The sequence below is a fragment of the Gorilla gorilla genome, chromosome 7 (genome assembly GCF_029281585.2).
Source record: "Gorilla gorilla gorilla isolate KB3781 chromosome 7, NHGRI_mGorGor1-v2.1_pri, whole genome shotgun sequence".
Classification (NCBI taxonomy): Eukaryota; Metazoa; Chordata; class Mammalia; order Primates; family Hominidae; genus Gorilla; species Gorilla gorilla.
Genome location: NC_073231.2, coordinates 130,143,632 through 130,151,244, shown reverse-complemented (window position 1 = coordinate 130,151,244; position 7,613 = coordinate 130,143,632). Strand labels below are relative to the sequence as shown.

At 35.6% G+C, this 7,613-nt stretch overlaps 1 pseudogene; it reads right to left on the bottom strand.

Moving 5' to 3' along the window:
• Positions 1-2,196: 2,196 nt before the first annotated feature.
• Positions 2,197-2,793, bottom strand: LOC115935566 (transcription factor SOX-2-like; annotated as a pseudogene).
• Positions 2,794-7,613: the final 4,820 nt, after the last annotated feature.

Here is a 7,613-nt window from a genome sequence, read left to right as displayed (position 1 = left end):
CTTCACGTACAGTTCTCATTTTTTCATACAGAAAATTTAAAAGACTTAAGAGTAAAGATTTAAAATAAGTAATTTTTACTGCTTTATTAAGGACATTGAAGGAAACCACCCCTCCCCCCAACCCCGACTTACATGTGCATGGCAATGAAGAATACAATGACTACTAGTGCCTCATTTCAAAGATGCTGGTGCTTTTACCCACCGTTGTTTTTGCGCCATTGGTGAATGTGTCACCATAGTTAAAAAGACATATAATGTCATAGTATATTTTGAAAATGTTTTGATTTCACAAACTCCCTAAAAAATTCAGAAGTCCGCAGACCATACCAACACACTTTGAGAACTGCTGTCCTGAACTTTCCTAATTTTATGAGGCTTAGTTGCAAGTAACAAAACCCCAAAATAACAGTCACTGAAATAAGATAGAAATGAATCTCCTATGGAAAATTACTGTGGCATGTTGTTCAGGGCTGGTATAAGGGTTATGCTCTGGAAAGTGGTGGTCAGAGGTCCAGCTTTTCGTCCTTCTGCTTCATCATGTACAGCTTTCATTCTCAACGTTACTTCATGATCAAAAATGGCTGCTTCAGTCCCAGCCATCTTATCTACATTCTGCCCAGGGGGGAAGAAACTAAAAAGAGATAAAAAGGCCTTGCGCCAACGTTTTTCGTATTTCAAAAATTTATCTCAAACTGTGTATAATGGAGTAAAGACATAAGTTGAAAATGTACCTGTTACAAGGATGATATTAGTTCAAATATATACATGGATTCTCGGCAGACTGATTGAAATACTACAGAGCCGAATCTTTTAAAATACAACTACGGAAAACAAAGGGGGAAAACCTTAAAATACCACAATAAATTTACAGAAATATTACAAACCATAGGAAAATATTTCGAACACACTAACTTCATTTTTTTAATCTGAACAAAATGGAAAGTTGGGATTGAACAAAAGCTATTATAAATTACCAACCATGTAAGTTTTGCACTTTTGCCCTTTTAAACAAGACCACAGAGATGGTTTGCCAGTACTTATTTTAGTTTTTTCCTTTCTTACAATTTTTTGTCCAAATTTGAATAATTTTCTTCTTTCCAAGTTTGCAATTGTGCTAAATTTCAGCTGCAGCATCAAAATGCAGCAAGAAGCTTCTCGTTGAAAAATACTGGCAAATTCTCAGCTTGTAAACAGTAGACATTTTGATTGCCATGTTTATCTCGATAAATACTGTACAAAAGTTGCTTGCAAATATTAGAATATTTTTTCATCGCCTGGAGACTAGCTCTAAATATTATTGGTAAAGACCTGCAAACTTCCTGCAAAGCTCCTACCGTACCACTAGAACTTATAAAAAGTTTTTTGTAGCTTTCTTTCTTCCAAATCTGCACAAGATCCATTCCTCCACCCTCCCCACCCCCCTGTTTTTCTCTGTACAAAAATAGTCCCCCAAAAGGAAGTTCAGGATCTCTCTCATAGAAGTTTTCTTGTCGGCATTGCGGTTTTTGCGTGAGTGTGAATGGGACTGGTGTTCTCTTTGGCAGCTGTCATTTGCTGTGGGTGATGGGATATATATATATATAGTGTATATCTATAAAAGAATATATATTTATATATAAATATATATAAGAATATATATTTATAAATATATATAAAAGAATATATATAAATATATATAAAAGAATATATATAAATATATATAAAAGAATGTATATTTATATATAAATATATATAAAAGAATATATATTTATATATATAAATATATAAAAGAATATATATTTATATATAAATATATAAAAGAATATATATAAATATATATAAAAGAATATATATATAAATATATATAAAAGAATATATATTTATATATATAAAAGAATATATATTTATATATAAATATATATAAAAGAATATATATGTATATATAAATATATATAAAAGAATATATATTTATATATATATATAAAAGAATATATATTTATATATAAATATATATAAAAGAATATATATTTATATATAAATATATATAAAAGAATATATATTTATATATAAATATATATAAAAGAATATATATTTATATATAAATATATATAAAAGAATATAAATATATGTAAAAGTATATATTTATATATAAATATATATATAAGATAAAATATATATATATATTTCCATTTTGAGCGTATTGGGTTTTTTCCATGCTGTTTCCTACTCTCCTCTTTTGCACCCCTCCCATTTCCTTCGTTTTTCTTCGAAAATTTCTTCCCCCTCCAGTTCGCTGTCCGGCCCTCACATGTGCGAGAGGGGCAGTGTGTCGTTAACGGCCGTGTCGGGCACCGGGCTGCTCCTGCAGTGCTGGGACATGTGAAGTTGGCTGGGGCGGCGTGTTCCGGCACCTCGGCGCGGGTAAGGTACGTGCTGATCAGGTCCCGGGGGTGCCCGGCCTGGCAGGGCGCCCTGGAGTGGGAGGAAGAAGTAACCACAGCGGGGCTGGAGTAGGGTGCCTTACTGCGAGTAGGACGTGCTGTAGGTGGGCGAGCAGTTCTCGCAGGTCTGCGAGCTGGTCACGGAGTTGTACTGCAGGGCGCCCACGTCTTAGCGGTGTATGGGCTGCATCTGCGCGGCACCGTTGGCGTGGAGGCCCGGGTGCTGTGCGTAGCCCAGCTGGTCCTGCATCATGCTGTAGCTGCCATTGCTCCAGCCGCTCAGGTGCTTGTAACTGTCCATGCGCTGGTTCACGCCCACGCCCAGACCGGCGCCCACCCCGACCCCGTTGAGCCAACTTTTAAGTTGCCACATGACACATCTTGTCCATCAGACCTATATCACATGATCACACTGAGCTGAAAGAGAAACTTTAAATGTCTTCATTCTGTATGTCCAATTGTATACCAAAAACTGGAAGAAGGGAAGGACGTCTTGGGGGACAACTGGCTCTCTATGACAGTCCACCGCTTTGAATACCAAGTATTCATGCCTCATTTTTTTTTCCCCAGTGTGGAAGATACCCATCCACAAGAGAGTGGGCTCAAAGTGACTGCATTTACTTCTAAATGTGCCATACTCTCTATAAGGTCTTAAATTAGCTCCTTGTTATACTCTATAAATGAAAAGAGTGTCTTCCCCTACGTACCCAGAGTGTAGTAACAATTTCAATTCAGAAAGGGAAAGAATGGGCAACACAACTCTCACTAGTTCCTACCAGTTATCAAATCCACCGCCACTATCCCCCAGCAGAAAAGCGGGATAAAATACGGGACTCATCTATTTGAAGGCAGTAGAAATCTGCCCAAGCAGGACTCTAAAGAGGAGTGAACATTTCTGAGGTGAGCTGACCTGTGGCTGCTTTTAGTTTGGGGGCACTTGTCCATTCTGGTTGCAGACCGGAGGCTGGTAATTTTGATTTTGTATTTTTTTAAAGCTTGCCTCCAGAGGACAGCAACCAAGAAAGCTTTTGGTAGAGATATGGAACAGCCTCAAACATGGGCAATTTCCACTCAGAAAATTTGCAAAGTTGTGGTGCTGTTTAGGAGAGAAAACAAAAGTAGGCAGAAAGCTTCATAAAACAAAGATTAAAAATCAGTACTTGCCAGAAGGAGGGGATCTGGAGAATATCCTAGGTGACCATTAGAAAACTCTGAGGCTAGGGGCACGTCAAATATAGAATGAGCCTTATGCCAAGATTTGTAACTCTGCCTTGATTTATCATGATTCTTGGTTGGATTAAGTTCTAGCAGAAGACAGGTTGAACCTCACTGAAGAAAGACATCACCCAAAGCCAGTAACATTAAAACATCTGGAAACCAATGGAAAATTACAAGAAATGCCAAAACCACATGGACCACATGACCAAAAACTAAGAGAAAAAAAAGTGACACGAGAAACCAAGCCACAGACAATTTACATATTGGAGTTCACTGGCAAGAACTCTAAGATAACTATGACTAATATGTTTGAGACAATTATGGATAAGATAATAGGCAAAGACTTTGATCAGAAAAGTAATCTATAAAAATCAAATGGATATTCTAGAACTGAATACAGTGTCTGGAGTTGAGAACACAGTAGGTGGAAATAATAGTGGATTTGTGTAACAAAAGACAAGATTAGTGAACTACAAGACAGGTCAGTAGAAAAAAATACATACTGAAGCATGTATTGGAGGCATGTAAACACAATGAAAAGTCTTCAGAAAGATAACTGGAGTCTTGGAATAGAATGGGGCCAAAGTAACATTTGACCAAGCTCAGAAAACTAAAGCAGGACAAAGTAAAATAGAATCACACTTAGGCACATCAAAGTAAACCAACTAAAAAGTAAAGGCAGAAAACATCTTAAAGACAGCCATCTCCCACAGAAACAATGGAAACCAAAAAGTCTAGAATAATACTTTTAAAATGCTTACAGAAAGTAGCTGCTGATCTAGAAATTCATACCCAGCAAAAAATATCCTTCAAAAATGAAGGTGAAATGGGGCTGGGTGCAGTGGCTCACGCCTGTAATCCCAGCACCATGCCCGGCTAATTCTTTTGATTTTTAGTAGAAATGAGGTCTCACTGTGTTGCCCAGGTTGGTCTTGAATTCCTGAGCGAAAAAGATTCTTCTGCCTCAGCCTCCCAAAGTGCTGAGATGACAGCTGTGAGCCACTGTGCCCATTTTGTTTTTGGTTTGTTTGTTTTTTAATTTGGCTCTTTTAGTTGATTTTCATGGGAGCATTGATCTAGAGCAAGTTAGTACATCAGTAGTTTCCAACCTCGAGATGATTGTGTCCCCTCCCCAGGGGACCTTTGGCAATATCTGGAGACATTTTTGACTGTCATAGATTGGGGTCAGTGAGGATACTACTGGCATCTAGTGAGTCAAGACTAGGGATGCTGGTTAACATCTGTAACAGGATAGCCCTCTGTAACAAAGAATTATCTTTCCCCAAATGTCATTAGTACCAAGATTGAGACATCCTGCATTATAAAGTTTTGATTTTAGTATTTTTTTAAAAAGCTCTCTGATTTCAGATATTTTTCTGATTTTACATTTAAAAGACCTTAAATGGCATACAAACGGTATAAATTCAAGTTGATGAACATTGAGTTCAATGTGAGTTAACTGAAGAGAATAGCCATTGGATTCTTATGTCACCCCTATTTATCTCTCTAGAGATATATGGAGGATAACTTGGTGGACAAAATACAGTTAGAAGCTGAGAATATTGGTCTCAATTTCAGCTGAGAATTTGGGATGAAACATGTATGCTTGGAAGTCATTTATACACAGCTGTTAGTTGAAGCTATTGTAATGTCTAAGTCTTCTCATTTGTAAAGCACAAGAAAGCAGGGCCAAGGACAGAACTCTTAAGGGCAGGGGAAGGAGGGAAGACCATTGGTGTTTAAGGACTCCATTCCTCCATATGATCAACTCAATAGATGCAAAAAATAAATTGACAAAATGTAACACAATAATCAAACATCCATACATGATAGAAACTTCCAGCAAACTAGAACTAGAAACGAACGTTCACATCCTAATAAAGTGCATCTGTGAAAACTTACAGCAAGCATCATACTTAAAGTGAAAGACTGAAATGCTTTCTAAGATCAGAAACAAGGCGAGGGTGTATGCTCTTACCACTTCTAGCCAGTGTAATAAGGCTAAATAAATAAATGAGTAATATCCAGATTAGAAAGGAAGAGATGTCTTAATTTGCAGATGACACAATCATCTATGTAGAAAATCCTAATTAATCTACCAAAAAGCTACCAGTACCAATACATGTTTCTCAAGGTGGCAGAATATAAGATCAATTTGCCAAAATCAGTTGTATTTTTATATAGAAGCAGTGAGCAATCAGAAATTGCAATTTAAAAATAATGTAAAAAATAATAAATATTTAAGGATAACCTGCCAAAAGACATGTGAGACCTGTTCGCTGAAAACTAGTAAACACTGCTGGGATAAATAAATTCTAAATAAATAGACATATTGTATTTATATATTAGAAGATTCAACATTGTTAAGATATAATTTATTCTCAAATTCTACTATATATATTCAATACGATTTCAATAGAAATCCTAGCAGGCTTTTAAAAGAAATTACCAAATTTATGTGAAAATGTAAAGAACTTAGAATAGCCAAAACAATACTGAAAAAAGAGCTAAATGGAGGATTTACACTATCTGATTTCAAGATCTATTAAAAAGCTACAGTAATCACAGTAAAAAGAAAGGTAAACAGAGACAAATGGAACAAAATTTGTCCAGAAATAACCTACAGAACTGATTTTCAACAAAGGTGCCAGGGCAATTCAATGGGAAAATGATAATCTTAACAATAAATGGTGATGGAGCAAATGGATATCCATATAAACAAATAGTGAAAACAAAGAACAACAACAAAAAACAAATGAACTTCAATCCTTATTTCACACCAGCGTTCAAAAAGTACTTCAAGATAAATTATAGTCCTAAATATAAGAGGTAACGTATAAAACTTCTTGAAGAAAACGTAGGAGAAAATCTCAGTGACCTTGGCTTGGCACGTGTTTCTTAAACTGGACACAAAAAGCAAGAATTATTAAAGAAAAATAAAATGGATATCATCAAAATAAAAAATGTTTGCCTTTCCAAAGATACCGTTATGAAAATGAAAATATAAACTACAAAATGGGAAAAATAGTTGGAAAACATATATCCAAGAAGGGACTTCTACCTAGAATACATAAAACTCCAATAATAACAACAAATAATTATAATAATAAATGTAATAATATAAAAAGTATACAGAAGATTTGAAAAGTCACTTCAATAAATAAGATATATGAATGGCAAATTAGTATATGAAAATATGCTCAACATAAATAGTAATGAAAATATGAATTAAAACCATACCCACTAGAATGGCTAAAACTGAATAGCTAAAATTGAAAAAACCGATACCAAGAATTGACAAAGATTTGGGACAACTGGAATGTATACTGCTGGTAGGGGATGTAAAATGGTACAACCACTTTGGAAAACAGGTTACCAGTTTCATAAAAAGTTAAACATACACTTATGACCGAGCCATTCCACTTCAAGGTATTTATGCAAGGTATATTTCATAATACCTTGAAATGAAATGAATGTATATGTCCACACGAAGACTTGTGCACTAAAGTTCATAGCAACTTTATTGCCCCCTAATACACTACAAAACCTAAATGTCCATCAACAGGAATATGGATAAACAAATCATGGTCTATCTATACAACATAATACAAGTTAGCAGTAGAAATAAACTGTTGATACACACACAACTTGGATGGATCTAAAACTAATTCTGCTGACAGAAGCCAGACAAAAAGAGTACACATTGTATGGTTCCATGTATATAAAATTCTAGAAAATGCAAACTAGTCTATAGTGATAGAAAACATATCTGGTTGTCTCAGGATGGTGAAAGGGCAAGGAGGGCATAAAGGCAGGGATTATAAAGAGGCCATAAGGAAAGTCTTGGGGGTGAGGAATGCATTTATTATCTTTTTTTTTTTTTTTGAGATGGAGTCTTGCTGTGTTGCCCAGGCTGGAGTACAGTGGTCTGATCTCAGCTCACTGCAACCTCCACCTCCTGGGTTCTAGCAGTTC